Here is an 18,403-nt window from a genome sequence, read left to right as displayed (position 1 = left end):
TCGCCGGTGACGGGGTTGGGCTGAGCGCGGTGGTCAAATTATCTGGCGCACCGAGGGGACCCGCCTCTAGATGTTTTGCCTTCTTCCGCGCCTTCTTTCCGGTCGGACGCTCTCCCTCCCCCCCGCCGGAGGCCCTGAAAACAAAGGCCTCCGACGATGCCCGCGCACCCATGGCTCCCGGCACTCGGACGCAACTAGGGGGAGGGGTGGCGGCGGCGCCAGCCTTGGCCGCCTTCGGTGGTTTGGTGGCCTTGGAGGCGGGGCAGTTCTTGCGAACGTGCCCCACCTCCCTGCAGGCATGGCACCGCACGCCGTCCGACGTCCAAAAGACGCGGTAGGCAGTCCCCTCGTGCACCACATTAAAGTTCCCCTCCGTCGTCTCCTCCCGCGCCAGCCGGACAAAGAGCTGGCGGCGGAAGGAGAACACGTGGCGCAGGCTGCTCTCCCTGAGGCCGAGCGGTATGGGGTTGATCCCCGACCTTACCTCCCCCAGTTGGTGTAGGTGAGGGAGGAGGAGCTCAGCGGGAACAAAGGGCGGGACGTTTGAAATGATGACCCTCTGCGCGGTGGCCTCGAGAGGGTCCACCGGCAGGAACGTCCCGCCCACCGTGAGCCCCTTTTCAAGGGCCAGGGACACCGCCCGCTCCGACCCCAGGAAGAACACGGCCTTCCCAGACATCTTGGAGGCTGCGACAATGGCCGAGGGGCCGACTACCCCAGCCATCGCCCGCACGCACTCCTCAATGCTCATTGTGGGGTGAGTGTAGCTCTTGACCCCGTGTTTTTTTGTAATGAGTCTGAATGGTGGCAGGGCAGCGGGTGGCGCAGGAGGTGCCGTGGAAGCGGTTGCCACCTACGCATACGTCTTCGCTGGCCCTGCTACCGGCGTGGATGGGGTCGCCATCACGGGGTCCCTTTAAGGGCTACACCCACCCCAAAGTCACAGGCCTTAATGGTCTTTAATGGCCTCGTATATTAACTGAGCAGAGGAGCCCTTAACGAGGCACCTCTCCCCTCGTTGACAATTGGGGAGAGGCCTTGCTCCCTCTGCTCAGTTGTCTTAATTGTTTTTTTTTTAAATTAGGAAGAAAAGGGGCCTCAGAGAGAGAGGGGAGAAACAGAGGGTAACGGAGAAAGAGAGAGTGGGGTGGGAAGGGGGGGGACTGCGAGGGCAGGTCTCCCCTCGCAGCTGTGGGTGGGTGCACTCCCCAGATGGCAAAACACACAAAAAACACAGTCTTTGGGTTGGTCTTCAGGTGGGGGGAGAAGACGTCTTCACCTGGGGTAGCTAGAGCCACCAGGCACACAATCCTAAACGATCTTTAATAGGATGATTAATGACAATCTTCAGCCTGGTAGCTCCAGCTATCCCAGGCTAGGCAAATGTGGGGGGGGGTGGGGGGGGTTCCAATTGTGGGGGGGGGCCTAGTTGTAAGCAAGGCCCCCACGCACACTACCACACACACACACACCCCCCGCGATGTTCCGGCCCTCAGTGGTCTTCTTTCCTCCCCCCACCGATACAACAAAGTCTGTTTGGGGAAATGCACCCACACCCACCTGTAGAATGTTGGGTCTCCCTCCTTCCACACTGGATGTTGTTGGTTTTTCCCCCTCTCTCCAACTCCTTGCAGAATGGTAAAAAGATGTTAAAAGTTTTCTGTTCTCCTCCTCTCCCTCTGGGTTAAAGTGGTGGTGAAGCCCCTTCCTTCCTTCTCTTCCTGGGCTGGTCTCAGGGCTCTCCAGGCAGGAGCTCAAGTTGCTAGCTGCTTCCCTCACTGCTCACAGCTCCAACTGAGCAGGACACGCCTCCACTGCTCCACAATTGGTCCTTGTGCATGAAACTCTTTTGAGTTTACCTGCAAAACATAAAACATTAAGACCATGCCACCCGACCTGGGTGACACAGCAGACATTTTCAAGGCTAATACATTTCCTCTGACTCCGCATACCTTTATCTTCTGCAGTAACCTTTTGTGTGGCACCTTATCGAATGCCTTTTGGAAATCTAAATACCCTATATCCATCGGTACACCTCTATCCACCATGCTCATTATATCCTGATACTGATTGCCAAACAGAGAATGACCCATTTATCCCGACACCCTGTTTTCTGTTAGTTAGCCAATCCTCGATCCATGCGAATATATTACCCCCAATCCTGTGAACTTTTACCTTGTGCAATAACCTTTCATGTGACACCTTGTCAAATGCCTTCTGGAAATCCAAATACACCACATCCACTGGTTCCCCTTTTTATTAAAGTCCGCAATTACGGGCTCATACGTCCACCTTACGCTGGGCGATAAAAAAAACCTGTGTCCCAAACCCAGGCGGGGCTATTTCGCCCCTCAGTCGGTCTGACAAATGAATGCACAGCTGGAGACTAGCAGATATTTACTGTTGCTGAGCGACAAAACACAAAGTGAAAAGTTGAAACCTTATCTGAGCGTTCCAGATTCTGCAGCAACTCGATGCCAAGATCAGGGAATTAGTTGTGCTTGACTCTGCTTATAAACCGTCACTTTTACAGAATAGACTCTTAGCTACTGGACAATTCAAATCACCAATGAAACAGTACGAAGCAGCTTCTAACGACAGTCAAACCTGTTTTCAGTACAGTTGACAAACTACAATTTACATTAATTCCAGGAATTAAGCTTTATCAGATTGTGACACGCCTGTATGAAGCGAAAGGTCTTTATTGAACTACATTATTAACCCTGTGGATGTGGTGTATTTAGACTTTCAAAAGGCCTTTAACAAGGTCCCACACAAGAGGTTAGTGTGCAAAACTAAAGCACATGGTATTGTGGGTAATGTATTGACTTGGATAGAGAACTGGTTGGCAGACAGGAAGCAAAGAGTGGGAATAAAGGGGTCCTTTTCAGAATGGCAGACTAGTGGGGTACCACAAGGCTCAGTGCTGGGACCCCAGCTATTTACAATCTTGGTCGTCTGTCGTATCCAACAAAGATGTTGATGTGCTAATCATCAATGGCATGTGTCTTCAAGTGGCTGTATAGGCCAATGCTGCATGCACGTAGTCTCTTGCACGTCGGACAAGGGAAGTTCGATGTGCCTGATGCTGACAGTACTGCCACCTGATGTCGTCTATCTCTAGTGTCCCGCAGGCGTTGACATCGGCTTTCTTCGAAGGTCTGGCAGGCAGTCCTCGTGAGGGTTCTCCACTGGATTTTATTAGCGGCTGTATTCTCGAGGTCCTTTGGTCGGATGCCGCAGTACTGGAGCTTAGCCTTGATGCAATCTTTGTAGTGCTTGTGGGGGTGCCCCTGGTGTTTTGACCTTCACAGAGCTCGCTGTGAAGAAGCTGACAAGGGATCCTTGACTTATCCATGCGGATGACATGTCCAGCCCACCGGAACTGGGCTCGCATGATCATCACCTCGATGCTAGTTGATTGTGCTCTCTCCAGAACCTCACAGTTTGACACCTGGTTTTGCCAGCGTATGTGGAGTATAGATCTGAGACTGCGCATATGGAAAGCTTCCAACTTTTTGATGTGATGCCTGTAGGGTGTCCAGGTCTCACATCCATAAAGGAGAGATGAGAGAACGACTGCTCGATACACCAACAGTTTAGTTGACAGTCAGATGTGGTGGTGACTCAACACCTTAGTGTGCAAGCGACCAAGTGCCTGGCTGGCTTTACAGATCCTTGCATCAATCTCCTTGTCCAAGGACCCATCATTTGATATGATTCTGCCAAGGTACTTGAAGCTGTCCACTGACTTTAGTTGCATACTGCCGATGGAGACTGTGGGAGCAGGTGCTGTGGTGCCAGGGGCAGGCTGATAGAGAACCTCGGTTTTACTAAGGCTGACGGTTAGGCCAAACAATTCTGTTGCCTCAGCAAATTTGCTGAGTGTGAATTGTAGGTCACTCTCCTTGTGTGCCATGAGGGCGCAGTCGTCAGCAAAGAGTGCCTCTAGGATGGGTCGTTTCCGTACTTTGGTCTTTGCAGCAAGGCGGCGGAGGTCGAACAGTGAACCATCTAATCGATATTTCAGGTAGACCCTACACTATTGCTGGGAAGATCATCGCCCGAATAGTATTGAACTGACTCATAGCTCGTGTCTCAGAAGTAAATCTTCCAGAAACACAATGTGGCTTTCGACCTGGTCGGAGCACAGCAGACATGATCTTTGCACTCAGACAAGTGCAGGAAAAGTGCATTGAGCAGAACATGGACCTGTACACTGTATTTATTGACCTCACCAAGGCCTTTGATACTGTCAATGGAGCAGTGCTGTGGTCAATCTTGATGAAACTTGGGTGCCCAAGGAAATTTGTCCACATCATTGAGCTGTTTCATGACAACATGACAGGTGAAGTGCTCTCAGACAGCACAACCACGGCCCCATTTGCCATCTCAAATGGAGTGAAACAAGGTTGTGTACTCCCTTCAGTTCTGTTCAACCTATTCTTTACCTGCGTCTTGAACTGTGCCATAAAAGACTTGGAGTTTGGGGTCGACCTGAAATATTTACAATATACATTAATGATTTAGACGAAGGAATTGAATGTAATATCTCCAAGTTTGCAAATGACACTAAGCTGGGTGGCAGTGTGAGCTGTGAGGAGGATGCTAAGAGGCTGCAGGGTGACTTGGACAGGTTGGATGCATGGGCAAATACATGGCAGATGCTGTATAATGTAGATAAATTGAGGTTATCCACTTTGGTGGTAAAAACAGGAAGACAGACTATTATCTGAATGGTGACAGATTAGTAAAAGTGGAGGTGCAACGAGACCTGGGTGTCATGGTACATCAGTCATTGAAAGTAGGCATGCAGGTACAGCATGCAGTTAAGAAAGCAAAGAGCATGTTAGCCTTCATAGCGAGAGGATTTGAGTATAGCAGCAGGGAGGTCTTACTGCAGTTGTACAGGGCCTTGGTGAGGCCACACCTTGAATATTGTGTACAGTTTGGTCTCCTAATCTGAGGAAGGACATTCTTGCCATTGAGGGAGTGCAGCGAAGGTTCACCAGACTGATTCCCGGGATGGCAGGACTGACATATGAAGAAAGACTGGATCGACTAGGCTTATATTCACTGGAATTTAGAAGAATGAGAGGGGATCTCATAGAAGCATATAAAATTCTGACGGGACTGGACAGGTTAGATGCTGGAAGAATGTTCCCTATGTTGGGGAAGTCCAGAACCAGGGGTCATAGTCTACGGATAAAGGGTAAGCCATCTTGGACCGAGATGAGGAAAAACTTTTTCACCCAGAGAATTGAGAACCTATGGAATTCTCTACCACAGAAAGTTGTTAAGTCCAGTTTGTTGGATATATTCAAAAGGGAGTTAGATGTGGCCCTTACGGCTAAAGGGACCAGGGTGTATGGAGAGAAGACAGGAGTGGGGTACTGAAGTTGCATGATCAGCCATGATCATATTGAATGGTGGTGCAGGCTGGAAGGGCCGAATGGCCTGCTCTTGCACCTATTTTCTATGTTTTCTATGTTAATACCCTTATCTCCGGAATGAACCTGGTGAACCTTCTCTGAACAGCCTCCAATGCAAATATGTCCTTCCTTAAATACGGAGACCAAAACTGTACGCAGTACTCCAGGTGTGGTCTCACCAATACCCTGTACCTTTGTAGCAGGACGTCCCTGCTTTTATACTCTATCCCCTTGCAATAAAATCCAACAATCCATTTGCCTTCTTGATTACTTGCTGTGCCTGCATACTAACTTTTTGTGTTTCGTGCACAAGCCAGGTCTCTCTGTACTGCAGCACTTTGCAATTTTTCTCAATTTAAATTATAATTTACTTTTTTATTATTTCTGCCAAAGTGGATAACCTCACATTTTCCCACATTATACTCGATTTGCCAAATTGTTGCTCACTCACTGAGCCTTTCTATATCCCTTTGCAAATTTTTTGTTCCTCACAATTTGCTTTCCCACCCATCTTTGTATCATCAGCAAACTTGGCTGCATTACACTCAGTCCCTTCATCCAAGTCATTAATATAGATTGTACATAGTTGAGGACTCAGCACCGATCCTTGCGGTACCCCACTTGTTACTGTTTGCCAACTGGAAAATGACCCATTTATCCCGACTCTCTGTTTTCTGTTGGTTAACCAATCCTCCATCCATGCCAAAACATTACCCCCAACCCCGTGAACTTTTATCTTGTGCAGTAACCTCTTATGTGGCACCTTATCGAATGCCTTCTGAAAATCCAAATACACCACATCCACTGGTTCCCCCTTATCCACCCTGCTCGATACATCCTCAAAGAACTCAGCAAATTTGTCAAACATGATTTCCCTTTCATAAAACCATGCTGACTCTGCTTGATTGAATCGTGCTTTTCCAAATGTTCCGCTACTGCTTCCTTAATAACGGACTCCATACTACTATCCTTTGTAACATTATAAGCCTCTTCTTTTAATCTACTACCAATCTTAACTTCTTTATTTAGCCATAAATTCATCACTTTTCCTTTGGAGATTTTGTTTCTCAATGGAATGTATATTCGGTGAAAATTTTTGACTATTTCTTTAAATGTTTGCCACTGCTTATCCACTGTCATATCTTTCAATTTAATTTCCCAATCTAGCTTAGTCAACTCGTCCCTCATACTTGTGTAATTGGCTTTATTTAATGGGGAAAAATTGGCCTCCTTTGCGCCTGCCATTAGCGCCTCCGGTGGCGGGGTTGGGGGGGGGCGATAATGGGGTGCTAAGGGCTTACCGAGCGGGCACGGTGAAATTACTGACGCCCACACTGATGGAGCAATGGATGCCAAACTGGGAGTTGTTGGAGATGTCTCCTGTTGCTCCCTGGAAAGATCCATTGGTGCAGAAATTGAGCGCGATGGTGACCTTGGCTGCCACTGAGAGAGCCTTGCTCACCCTGGTCTGAGCTCAAGGTCTGGTTGTAGCAGATGGCAGAGCTCTGTGACCACGTCCTTCCGGAAACACAGCCTCAGTGAAATTGATGTCAGTGAACTGCTGCCGGAATACCCATGGAGGGTAAAGCCTTCTGTTGCCACCCCGTGACACTTTCTTCCTCTGGCTGATGTGCTTCTCCCTGTGCTGCTAGATGTGCTTCGCTGCCTCTCCCTTTCCCTCTCCCTGTCCCTCTCCCTGTGGTGCTCCCTGTCCCTCTCCCTGTAACGTGCTCCCTGTCCCTCTCCCTGTAACGTGCTCCCTGTCCCTCTCCCTGTAACATACTCCCTGTCCCTCTCCCTGTAACGTGCTCCCTGTCCCTCTCCCTGTAACATGCTTCCTGTCCCTCTCCCTGTAACGTGCTCCCTGTCCCTCTCCCTGTAACGTGCTCCCTGTCCCTCTCCCTGTAACATGCTCCCTGTCCCTCTCCCTGTAACGTGCTCCCTGTCCCTCTCCCTGTAACGTGTTCCCTGTCCTTCTCCCTGTAACGTGCTCCCTGTCCCTCTCCCTGTAACGTGCTCCCTGTCCCTCTCCCTGTAACGTGCTCCCTGTCCCTCTCCCTGTAACGTGCTCCCTGTCCCTCTCCCTGTAACGTGCTCCCTGTCCCTCTCCCTGTAACGTGCTCCATGGACTTCTCCCTGTGGTGCTCCCTCCCTTTGTTGTAGCCTTTCTCTCTCCCACTTTCGATGCCTTTCCCCATATAATTGGCGGCGCCGTTGTCTTCGGCGAAGCATCTTCTGACAATGAAATGGTCGAGTGCCAGCACAGCTCCCATAAAGCGACAGGAATGGTAGTACGTCAAAATAGTTTTGAGTGAAACAGGTGAAAATGTAGGAGGCAGAAAAATATTTGAGCAAAATATCGCTGCTATTGGTTCAGCAGCCACACTGACTAACCGTTGCAAACCAGAAAAAATAATGGCCACCAAATTTTATTTTTCCAAGATTGTGCCTTGGAATAGTGCTGGAGAATCCTGTTCCCGACTGCAACACGCCAGTTCAAGCTGTCGTTGTCATCACCAAGCAGTAAGGTAGGGTGCGCGGGGCAAGTTCACTTCCGGGACGGTAACGGGGTTCTGCGCACGGTGATGACATCATCATGACCGAACGGGCCGCTCGCGCCATCAGTGCCTCCACAAAAGCACTGGCCAATTCCCCCTGGGCGATTCTCTCACCACGCCCGGGCCGTATCTCCTCGCTAAAAGAGGCAATTTAGGCCCCTCTAGCCCATCCTGTACTGCTTATTTTTACCCAATTTCTAAACTGCTTCATTGCCTTGACTTTTCTCTTTAGATTTCTAAATTTCCCCATACCTGACCCCATTCCCCACCATTTTAGTTTCAAGCCCTATCTATAGCCCTAGTTATTCGCCAGGACACTGGTTCCAGCCAGTGAAGCCTGTCCCAATGGAACAGCTTCCTCTTTCCCCAGTACTGGTGTCAGTGCCCCATGAATCAAAACCCCTTCCTCCCACACCAGTCTTTGAGTCACACATTTAACTCTCTGATCTGCTTGCCCTATACCAATGCAGAGATCCCCGACCACTAACCAGACCTGTACCACTACCTATCCTAAAGGGTGTGACTGCCTCCTGGGTCAAGGTGTCCATGTAACTCATTCCCCTCCCGGAAGCTCAACAACTCTGAGCTGAAGACAGGCACTTACTGCAGACATGGTCGTCCAGGATTGTGATGCTCTCCACAAACTCCCACAGCTGCATTTATAACACACTACCTGCACTGCCATCGCTATATAACCTTGTTTTATTTATTCATTAATTAGAGTTCATGGACTAGAAATTCATCTACTTACCACCACTCTGTAGTGTCATGAAATGGGGATAAAATGGCGGCTGCCACTCTTTTGCCAACTGATGGGGATCCCACAGTGGTCGCCATATTGGTCTCCCACTTTGCACGGCCAGTAACTGGTAGCGCCCTGAAACAGATATCGCAGCGTGGTGACATCAGTCGGCGTGCAGCGAATTCAGCGCTGGCTTTCAAGCCACTAAGCTAACCTGGCATGCAAGCAGGCTGACAGATGCTGACAGGGCGATGAAAAAACCTCTAAAAGGGACACACACATCATTAGGTAAGTTTGAATGAAAGGTTTTGGATAGTTTTTGATTTTATTGAAATGATGGCTTGCTGCAATAGATGTGAAAAACGTGCAGGGAGTGAAGCTGGAAGCCTGCAAGGGCTTCGAAGGTAAATGAAGGCCTGAGTAGGCCACAAGACCAAAGGGCTGGCATTGTGGCATCCTTCAAAGTGGGCAATGCTCAGAGGGCCTACTTTGTCCTGGAGCTGCAGGCGATGGCCAACTACCCACCGTAGAAGGCTAAGATCCAAGCCAGGGCTGGCATCACTTTAACTGCACAGGTGCAGGCGTTCAATGTCTGGATCTACCAGCAGGAAGAGGCACCTCGCTCTCAATTGTTTGACTTTCTACAAATGGCCCATTGGTTGCTTCAACTTGACAGCAGCTCCCCTCCCAGGATGGTGAAGCTTCTGATAATGGACGACTATCTACAAGTACTTCCATCCCAGATCAGGAAGTGGTAGGCCAAGGGCACCCAATCAATGCCCAGGAGTTGATTGCATTTGTAGGCAGACAACTTGCTGCAGAGGAACTGGTCAGATACCTAAACTTCTCCAGGCCACGCAACCCTGGGTGACCCCCAAGTCCAAAAAATGGGTCCGGATCCTGGGTGGATAAGACGCTAGGTGGTGCTGAAGACCAGCAAAGGCCAAAATCAGACTTGTGGTGGGGAAAACAGAAAACACGGGAAGATGTACTGGCAATTGCAATGTGGTGAATGGGGCCATGTTGTGGCACATGGCCCAAAGCAGGAGGAGCCCATGCAATGTAACTCTGTGAATTGGGGCTGCCAGCAGGGATTCCCCGTGTTGTCAGTACAGCTTGTGAGCCATGTGGAGGCTGCTCAGTCCTTCCTAGAAACAGTAAAGGTTAATGGAAAGGAGCTGATGGGCCTTACTGTCTCGGGGAGCGCAGTAACCCTGCTTTCCTTCAGATCGAGACCATGTGCATGAAACGGAATAAAGTGCGTACATGTTATGTATTCTATTACTCACCACCTGGGTCAAGGTGGAAATGAAGGGGGGTGCCTCAGAAGGAAAGGCTAGGTTGCTACACAAGCATCCTCAGCCTGCAATATGGATTTCTCGGGGTTTAATACCCTAATTCAAAGGAAGGGAGGGAGTCCAGACATGCTGTTTTTACTCATTTGAAATGTAGAGGTTTTTTTCGGAGTATTCCCAGTGATACTTATGGGCCTAGAAATTGGCCTCCTTAGCACCTCTATTATCACTTGTGGGGGGCGATAACGGCGCAATAACCACTAACCAACCAGACGCGGCGAGATGATCGACACCTGCTAAATTAAGCGGGAGGTTTGCGATAGGACGTTTTTCGGATTTCCTTCACCCGGAGATCGTGACATCATTGCCGGGCGACAACACCGGCAGCTGCAGGAGGCGTTCATCGGGAGGCCGGGCACTTTGGGGCGATGCTTAAAGGCCAGGTGGCTGAGGTAAGGAACAAAAATTCAGAAATGGTGTTTCTCTTTTTTTTAAGATTTGTCTTCGGCCGCAATCGATCAGCCTGGTACTCTGCTGCAGTGCATTGGGCTGATCGGGCCGACCACAGCTGCCCTCAGGTAAGTCTTTCCATTGCAGAGACTACAGCAATGGCCCTTCCCTTCAATGGAGGGAGGGAGCCTCTGAACTCGGCGGTGCTGCATGGCCCATTGTGCAGTGCTGCACACCTACTGTCCCACTTGCGTCCTGTTGCGCTCCAGGAAGGAAGTGGAGCACTTATTTTAGCGCTCCACTTCCTTCCTGGGGCACAAATCCTAAATTTTTTAATTAAATTCATTAGTGCCTGGTGCTAATTTAAAAGTTAACATCCCAACACACTTCTGAATTTCTCCCCCTTGAGGTTTCTGTACATATGGAATCCCCATAAGCATGAAAGGGGATTCTCTTCTGTCATTTGTTGGGCCAGCCCATGTGATCCCAGGGGCATTTGAGGATTGCATGAGCCCCTGAGATACGTGGGCCTCTACCCATAGGTACCCAAAGAGGCCCAGGACCGCGAGTCTCCGTACCTCCCAGACCACCAGGTACGCGGCGGGCACTTTATTTGCGGATCAGAAGCATTTCCCCGCAGGAAGCCACCGAACACAAATTCAGGGCCAAAATAACTTTGGAGGTTAACACCAGGAGATGATGCTAAAGCCCGGTGACAGCTGTAACAACAGCTGATGCCGATTCCAGCGCCGCATGCCATATCGGTGATGTCGTTGGCGGTGCCGGTAAACTCAATCGCCAGGGAGTTTGCAATGATGGAGAGTGTGACATCAGTGTGTGTACAACATTGAATGTAGCAACTTAACTTAACGGCAGCGCAGAACAACAACAGGGAGAGCTGGTGTCTACAAGCAGAAAGCAGGCAGCAGCAGCAATATTTAAAGGCACATAGAAACATAGAAAATAGGTGCAGGAGTTGGCCATTTGGCCCTTTGAGCCTGCACCACCATTCAATAAAATCATGGCTGATCATTCCCGCATTACCTCTTTCCTGCTTTCTCTCCATACCCCTTGATCCCTTTAGCCGCAAGGGCCATATCTAACTCCCACAAGAATATATCCAATGAACTGGCATCAACAACTCTCTGAGGCAGGGAATTCCACAAGTTAACAACTCTCTGAGTGAAGAAGTTTCCCCTCATCTCAGTCCAAAATGGCCTACCCCTTATCCTAAGACTGTATCCTCTGGTTCACGACTTCCCCAACATTGGGAACATTCTTCCTGCATCTAACCTGTCCTGTCCTGCCAGAATCTTATACGTTTCTATGATATCCCCTCTCATCCTTCTAAAATCCAGTGTATAAAGGCCCAGTTGATCCAGTCTCTCCTCATATGTCAGTCCAGCCATCCCTGGAATCAGTCTGGTGAAACTTCGCTGCACTCCCTCAATAGCAACAACGTCCTTCCTCAGATTAGGAGACCAAAACTGAACACAATATCCCAGGTGAGGCCTCACCAAGGCCCTGTCCAACTGCAGTAAGGCCTCCCTGCTCCTATACTCAAATACCCTAGCTATGAAGGCCAACATGCCATTTGCCTTCTTCACCACCTGCTGTACCTGCATGCCAACTTTCAATGACTGATGCACCATGACACCCAGGTTTCGTTGCACCTCCCCTTTTCCTAATCTGCCACAATTCAGATAATATTCTGCCTTCGTGCTTTTGTCACCAAAGAGAATAACCTCACATTTATCCACATTACACTGCATCTGCCATGCATTTGCCCACTCACCTAACCTGTCCAAGTCACCCTGCAGCCTCTTAGCGTCCTCCTCACAGCTCACATCGCCACCCAGTTTAGTGTCATTTGCAAACTTGGAGATATTACACTCAATTCCTTCATCCAAATCATTGATGCATATTGTAAAGAGCTGGGGTCCAAGCACTGAGCTCTGCGGCACTCCACTAGTCACTGCCTCCCATTCTGAAAAGGACCCGTTTATCCCGACTCTCTGCTTCCTGTCTGCTAATCAATTCTCTATCCACGCCAGTACATTACCCCGCAATACCATGTGCTTTGATTTTGCACACCAATATCTTATGTGGGACTTTGTCAAAGGCCTTTTGAAAGTCCAAATACATCAAATCCATTGGTTCTCCTTATCCACTCTACTAGTTACATCCTCAAAAAATTCCAGAAGATTTGTCAAGCATCATAAATCCATGCTGACTTGGACCGATCCTGTCACTGCTTTCCAAATGCGCTGCTATTTCATCCTTAATAATTGATTCCAACGTTTTCCCCACTACTGATGTCAGGCTAACCAGTCTATAATTACCCGTTTTCTCTCTCCCTCCTTTTTAAAAAGTGGTATTACATTAGCTACACTCCAGTCCATAGGAACTGATCCAGAGTCGATAGACTGTTGGAAAATGATCACCAGTGCATCCACTATTTCTAGGGCCACTTCCTTAAGTACTCTGGGATGCACACTATCAGGCCCCAGGGATTTATCGGCCTTCAATCCCATCAATTTCCCCAACACAATTTTCCGTCTAATAGGAATATCCTTGAGTTCTTCCTTCTCACGAGACCCTCGGTCCCTAGTATATCCGAAAGGTTATTTGTGTCTTCCTTTGTGAAGACAGAACCAAAGTATTTGTTCAATTGGTCTGCCATTTCTTTGTTCCCCATTATAAATTCACCTGAGTCCGACTGCAAGGGACCTACGTTTGTCTTCACTAATCTTTTTCTCTTCACATATCTATAGAAGCTTTTGCAGTCAGTTTTTATGTTCCCGGCAAGCTTCCTCTCGTACTCTATTTTCCCCCTCCTAATTAAATTGTTTGTCCTCCTCTGCTGAATTCTAAATTTCTCCAGGTCCTCAGGTTTGCTGCTTTTTCTGGCCAATTTATAGGCCTCTTCCTTAGATATAACACTATCCTTAATTTCCCTTGTTAGCCACGGTTGAGCCACCTTCCCTGTTTTATTTTTACTCTAGACAGGGATGTATAATTATTGAAGTTCATCCACGTGATCTGTAAATGTTTGCCATTGCCTATCCACCGTCAACCCTTTAAGTATCATTTGCCAGTCTATTCTAGCCAATTCACGCCTCAGACTGTTGAAGTTAGCTTTCTTTAAGTTCAGGACCCTAGTTTCTGAATTAACTCTGTCACTCTCCATCTTAATAAAGAATTCTACCATATTATGGTCACTCTTCCCCAAGGGTCCTCGCACAACAAGATTGCTAATTAGTCCCTTCTCATTACACATCACCCACACTAGGATGGCCAGCTCTCTAGTTGGTTCCTCGTCGTATTGGTCAAGAAAATCATCCCTAATACACTCCAGGAAGTCCTCCTCCACCGCATTGCTACCAGTTTGGTTAGCCCAATCTATATGTAAATTAAAGTCGCCCATGATAACTGCTGTACCTTTATTGCACACAGCCCTTATTTCTTGTTTGATGCTGTCTTCAACCTCACTACTGCTGCTTGGTGGCCTGTACACAACTCCCACTAGCATTTTCAGTCCTTTGGTATTCCGTAGCTCCACCCATACCGATTCCACATCATCCAGGCTAATGTCCTTCCTTATAATTGCATTAATTTCCTCTAACTAGCAGTGCCACCCCACCTCCTTTTCCTTTCTGTCTATCCTTCCGAAATGTTGAATACCCCTGGATGTTGAGTTCCCAGCCTTGGTCACCCTGGAGCCATGTCCCCGTGATGCCAGTTACATCATATCCGTTAACTGCTATCTGCGCAGTTAATTCATCGACCTTATTCCGAATACTCCTCGCATTGAGGCACAGAGCCTTCAGGCTTGTCTTTTTAAAACACTTTGCCCTTTTACAATTTTGCTGTAATGTGGCCCTTTTTGTTTTTTGCCTTTGGTTTCTCTGCCCTCCACTTTTACTATTCCCCATCAGCTGTACCTGATTGGGTTCTGCAGTTTCGGTGCGGGCTTGCTACTTGCTGCAACTGAACAGCTCTTTTTAATTATTTCAAGTTGTCATGTATCTTACATTATTAGCTACAACTGTATCCTAACATGCTATCCATGACTGTAATAAGATATGACCTGTAACCACCAGCATACCTTACCACCAGGGGTGCACTTGCAAGAGACAGGTATATAAGGACAGGTCTCAGGCAAGTGCAGCATTCCAGAGCTGTGAAATAAAGGTGCAGGTCCAGAGTGACCTTGACTTCACTACATGCCTCGTATGAATCTGTACTGAGGGGACAGGACTTTACAGTGGCGACGAGTTACGGGATGACAGAATCCACAGAATGGCGAACAACGGATCAGATGGAAAGTGCAATGCAGGAGACAATTGGGAGGGCTTTAGAGAAAGGCTCCAGCAAAGCTTTGTAACCAAAGACTGGTTAGGCGACGATAAGGCAGGCAAGAGAAGAGCCCATCTCTTGACCAGCTGTAGCTCAAAAACATACGCTTTAATGAAGGATCTGTTGGCACCCAAAAAACCAGCAAGCAAGTCGTTTGAAGAATTGAGCACACTGGTAAGAGACCACCTGAAGCCAACGAGCAGCCTACACATGGCCAGACACAGGTTCTACACTACAGACGCTGCGTGGGCCAGAGCATACCCGACTTCGTGGCGGAACTTCGGAGGTTAGCTAGTTTATGTGAGTTCTCCGATGAACTGAGGAGAGAAATGCTGAGAGACTTTTTCATTGAAGGAATAGGCCACACAGGCATATTCCGAAAGCTCATAGAGACCAAGAACCTGACCTTAGAGGCAGCAGCACTGGTTTGACAGACATTCTTGGTAGGGGAAGAAGAAACGAGGTTGATTTACAATGCAGGTACGACAACTAATGAAATATCGGAACAAGAAGTTCACAGCACTAAACAAGCTGCTACCCCCACACACAGACAAAACTGGGAGAACAGGCTCTCGACAGCAAGCAGAAGCCATCAAGGGCCACAGGAACAGTCGTTCACACCTCATCAACCCACAATGCGAACAATCAACTACAAACTGAGAGAAGCTAAAGAGAGATCAGCCAGACGCAGCTCATTCTTTGGGAACACTTTGAAGAATGGAACAGGTCTGTGCTGGAGGTGTGGGGGTGGGCATTCTGAAAAGGGATGTCGATTTCAGCAGGCTGTTTGCAGAAATTGTGAATATACAGGGCATTTGGCCCGCATGTGCAAAAAAACAGCAGCTCGGCTGGTATACGAATCGGATAGGTCGGAAAGCGGACCAGAAGATGGGGGGAACAGTAGCCGGGACACCGATGTACAGTGGGTCAACACGATCAATGGCCGCTGCTCCTACAACAGGACGCCTCCTATAATGATGAGGGTCCTACTCAACGGGATATCTGTCAACATGGAGCTGGATACGGAAGCGAGTCAATCTCTCATGGGCGCTCAACAATTTGAAAAACTGTGGCCGCATCAAAACTCACAAGGGTCGACACCAAACTAAGGACCTATACCAAAGAAATCGTACCAGTCCTCGGCAGCGCCATGTTCTCTGTCACACACAAAGGGACAGTGAACCGACTTCCCCTGTGGATTGTCCCCGGAGACCCCCCAGCACTGCTGGGGAGAAGCTGGCTGGCAAAACTAAACTGGAAATGGGATGATGTCCATACCATGTCATTAGAGGAACGGACCTCCTGCTCAACAGTTATAAAGTGATTTGAACATCTCTTTCAGCCAGGTGTGGGCACTTTCAAAGGGGCCAAAGTCAAAATCTACATCACACAGGATGCTCAACCGGTCCATCACAAGGCCAGAGCTGTACCCTATGTGATGAGGGAAAAGATTGAACACGAACTAGACAAGCTTCTGCGGGAAGGCATTATATCACCTGTGGAATTTAGCGACTGGGCAAGTCCCATCATCCCAGTCATGAAGTCTGATGGATCCGTACGAATCTGTGGGGACTACAAATCTACCATAAACAGAGTCTCCCTACAGGACCAGTACCTGCTGCCCAGAGCGGAGGACTTATTTGCCACATTGGCTGGAGGTAAACTTTTCTCAAAATTAGACCTCACATCTGCGTATATGACGCAAGAATTGACCGAGGAATCCAAGCTACTCAGCACCATCAACACACATCGAGGCCTTTTCATGTACAATCGATGCCCATTCGGCATCAGGTCGGCAGCTGCCATATTCCAGCGCAATATGAAGAGTCTGCTCAAGTCCATCCCGGGGACGGTTGTATTTCAAGACGACATACTTATCATGGGCAGGGACACCGACTCCCATCTCCGTAATTTAGAGGAAGTACTAAAGCGGTTGGATCGGGTAGGCCTACGAGTCAAGAAATCCAAGTGCCTGTTTCTCGCACCCGAGGTTGAATTTTTGGGCAGAAGGATTGCCGCTGATGGAATCCGCCCAACGGAGTCCAAACAGAAGCAATTCGCCTGGTACCCAGGCCCCGGAATGTCTCAGAACTGTGCGCCTTTCTCGGGCTACTCAATTATTTTGGGAACTTTATGCAGAACTTAAGAATGCTGCTGGAGCCTCTCCATGTGCTACTCAGGAAGGGGTGTGATTGGTTTTGGGGGGACGCCCAGGAACGCGCCTTCAATAAGGCACGCAACCTTCTGTGATCCAACAGTGTTTTGACTTTCTTTGACCCAGGTAAAAAGCTCGTTCTCACATGTGATGCGTCAACGTATGGGGTCGGGTGCGTTTTGCAACATGTCAATAGTGCGGGCAAATTACAACCCATAGCTTATGCCTCCAGGTCACTTTCGCGGGCGGAGCGCGGGTACAGAATGGTAGAGAAGAGGCGCTCGCGTGCGTGTAAGGTTTCAAAAAGATGCACCAATACCTTTTCTGGGCCTTGTTCACATTAGAAACCGACCACAAGCCCCTCACGTCCCTCCTATCCGAGAGCAAGGCAATGAACACCAACGCCTCGGCGCGAATTCAACGGTGGGCACTCATGCTGGCATCCTACGACTATACCATAAGGCACAGACCAGGCACAAACAACTGTGCCGACGCGCTCAGCAGGCTACCCCTGGCGACCACGGAAGTGTCTGACGAACAGGACTGTGAGATAGTCATGGCAATCAATGCCTTTGAGTCCACAGGTTCGCCCATGACGGCTCGCCAAATCAGAGCCTGGACGGCCAGCGATCCCACGTTATCCTTAGTAAAAAGATGTGTCCTAACTGGTGACTGGGCAGAGGCTCGCGATGCCTGCCCCGAGGAATTAAAACACTTTCACAGGCGCATGCATGAGCTATCACTACAAGCAGACTGCCTGATGTGGGGCAGCCGAGTAGTCATGCCTCTGCGAGGCAGAGAGGCATTTGTCCGGGAGCTCCACCGCGAGCACCCGGGAATCGTTCTCATGAAGGCCATAGCCAGATCCCACGTCTGGTGGCCTGGTATTAATGCGGACTTGGAGCTCTGCGTCCGAAGGTGCACCATTTGTGCCCAACTCAGCAATGCCCCCAGGGAGGCTCCACTGAGCCCCTGGCCCTGGCCTACCAAACCGTGGTCGCGGGTGCACGTAGACTATGCGTGCCCATTCATGGGCAAAATGTTCCTCGTAGTTGTAGATGCATTTTCAAAGTGGATCGAATGCACCATTTTAAACTCAAGCACAACCTCCACCGTTGTGGAGAGCCTCGCAACCATGTTTGCAACGCACGGAATCCCTGACACATTGGTCAGTGACAATGGTCCGTGCTTCACCAGCGCAGAATTCCAATTGACCACGGCATAAATCATGTCAAGACGGCACCATTCAAGCCGGCCTCCAACGGCCAGGCAGAGAGAGCAGTGCAAATCATTAAACAAGGCATGCTTAAAATCCAAGGTCCCGTGCTGCAGCGTCTCCTGTCGCGACTGCTGCTGGCATACAGATCTCGTCCGCACTCATTGACTGGGATCCCCCCCGCGCAACTGTTGAT

At 49.1% G+C, this 18,403-nt stretch overlaps 1 long non-coding RNA gene across 1 annotated transcript in view; it reads right to left on the bottom strand.

Moving 5' to 3' along the window:
* The window catches only part of LOC139228195 (uncharacterized), a 45,570-nt gene that overhangs the window by 17,484 nt on the left and 9,683 nt on the right, over positions 1-18,403 (bottom strand). The window contains exons 2-3 of the long non-coding RNA XR_011587521.1: positions 8,742-8,867; positions 1,561-1,859 (exon numbers count right to left, since the gene is read on the bottom strand). This is a non-coding gene — a long non-coding RNA (uncharacterized lncRNA). The remainder of the gene's footprint in view (positions 1-1,560; positions 1,860-8,741; positions 8,868-18,403) is intronic.

The sequence above is a fragment of the Pristiophorus japonicus genome, chromosome 17 (genome assembly GCF_044704955.1).
Source record: "Pristiophorus japonicus isolate sPriJap1 chromosome 17, sPriJap1.hap1, whole genome shotgun sequence".
In the NCBI taxonomy this organism is placed as follows: Eukaryota; Metazoa; Chordata; class Chondrichthyes; family Pristiophoridae; genus Pristiophorus; species Pristiophorus japonicus.
The sequence above is the reverse complement of the archived record's forward strand: the minus strand, read 5'-3'. Positions and strand labels throughout refer to the sequence as shown.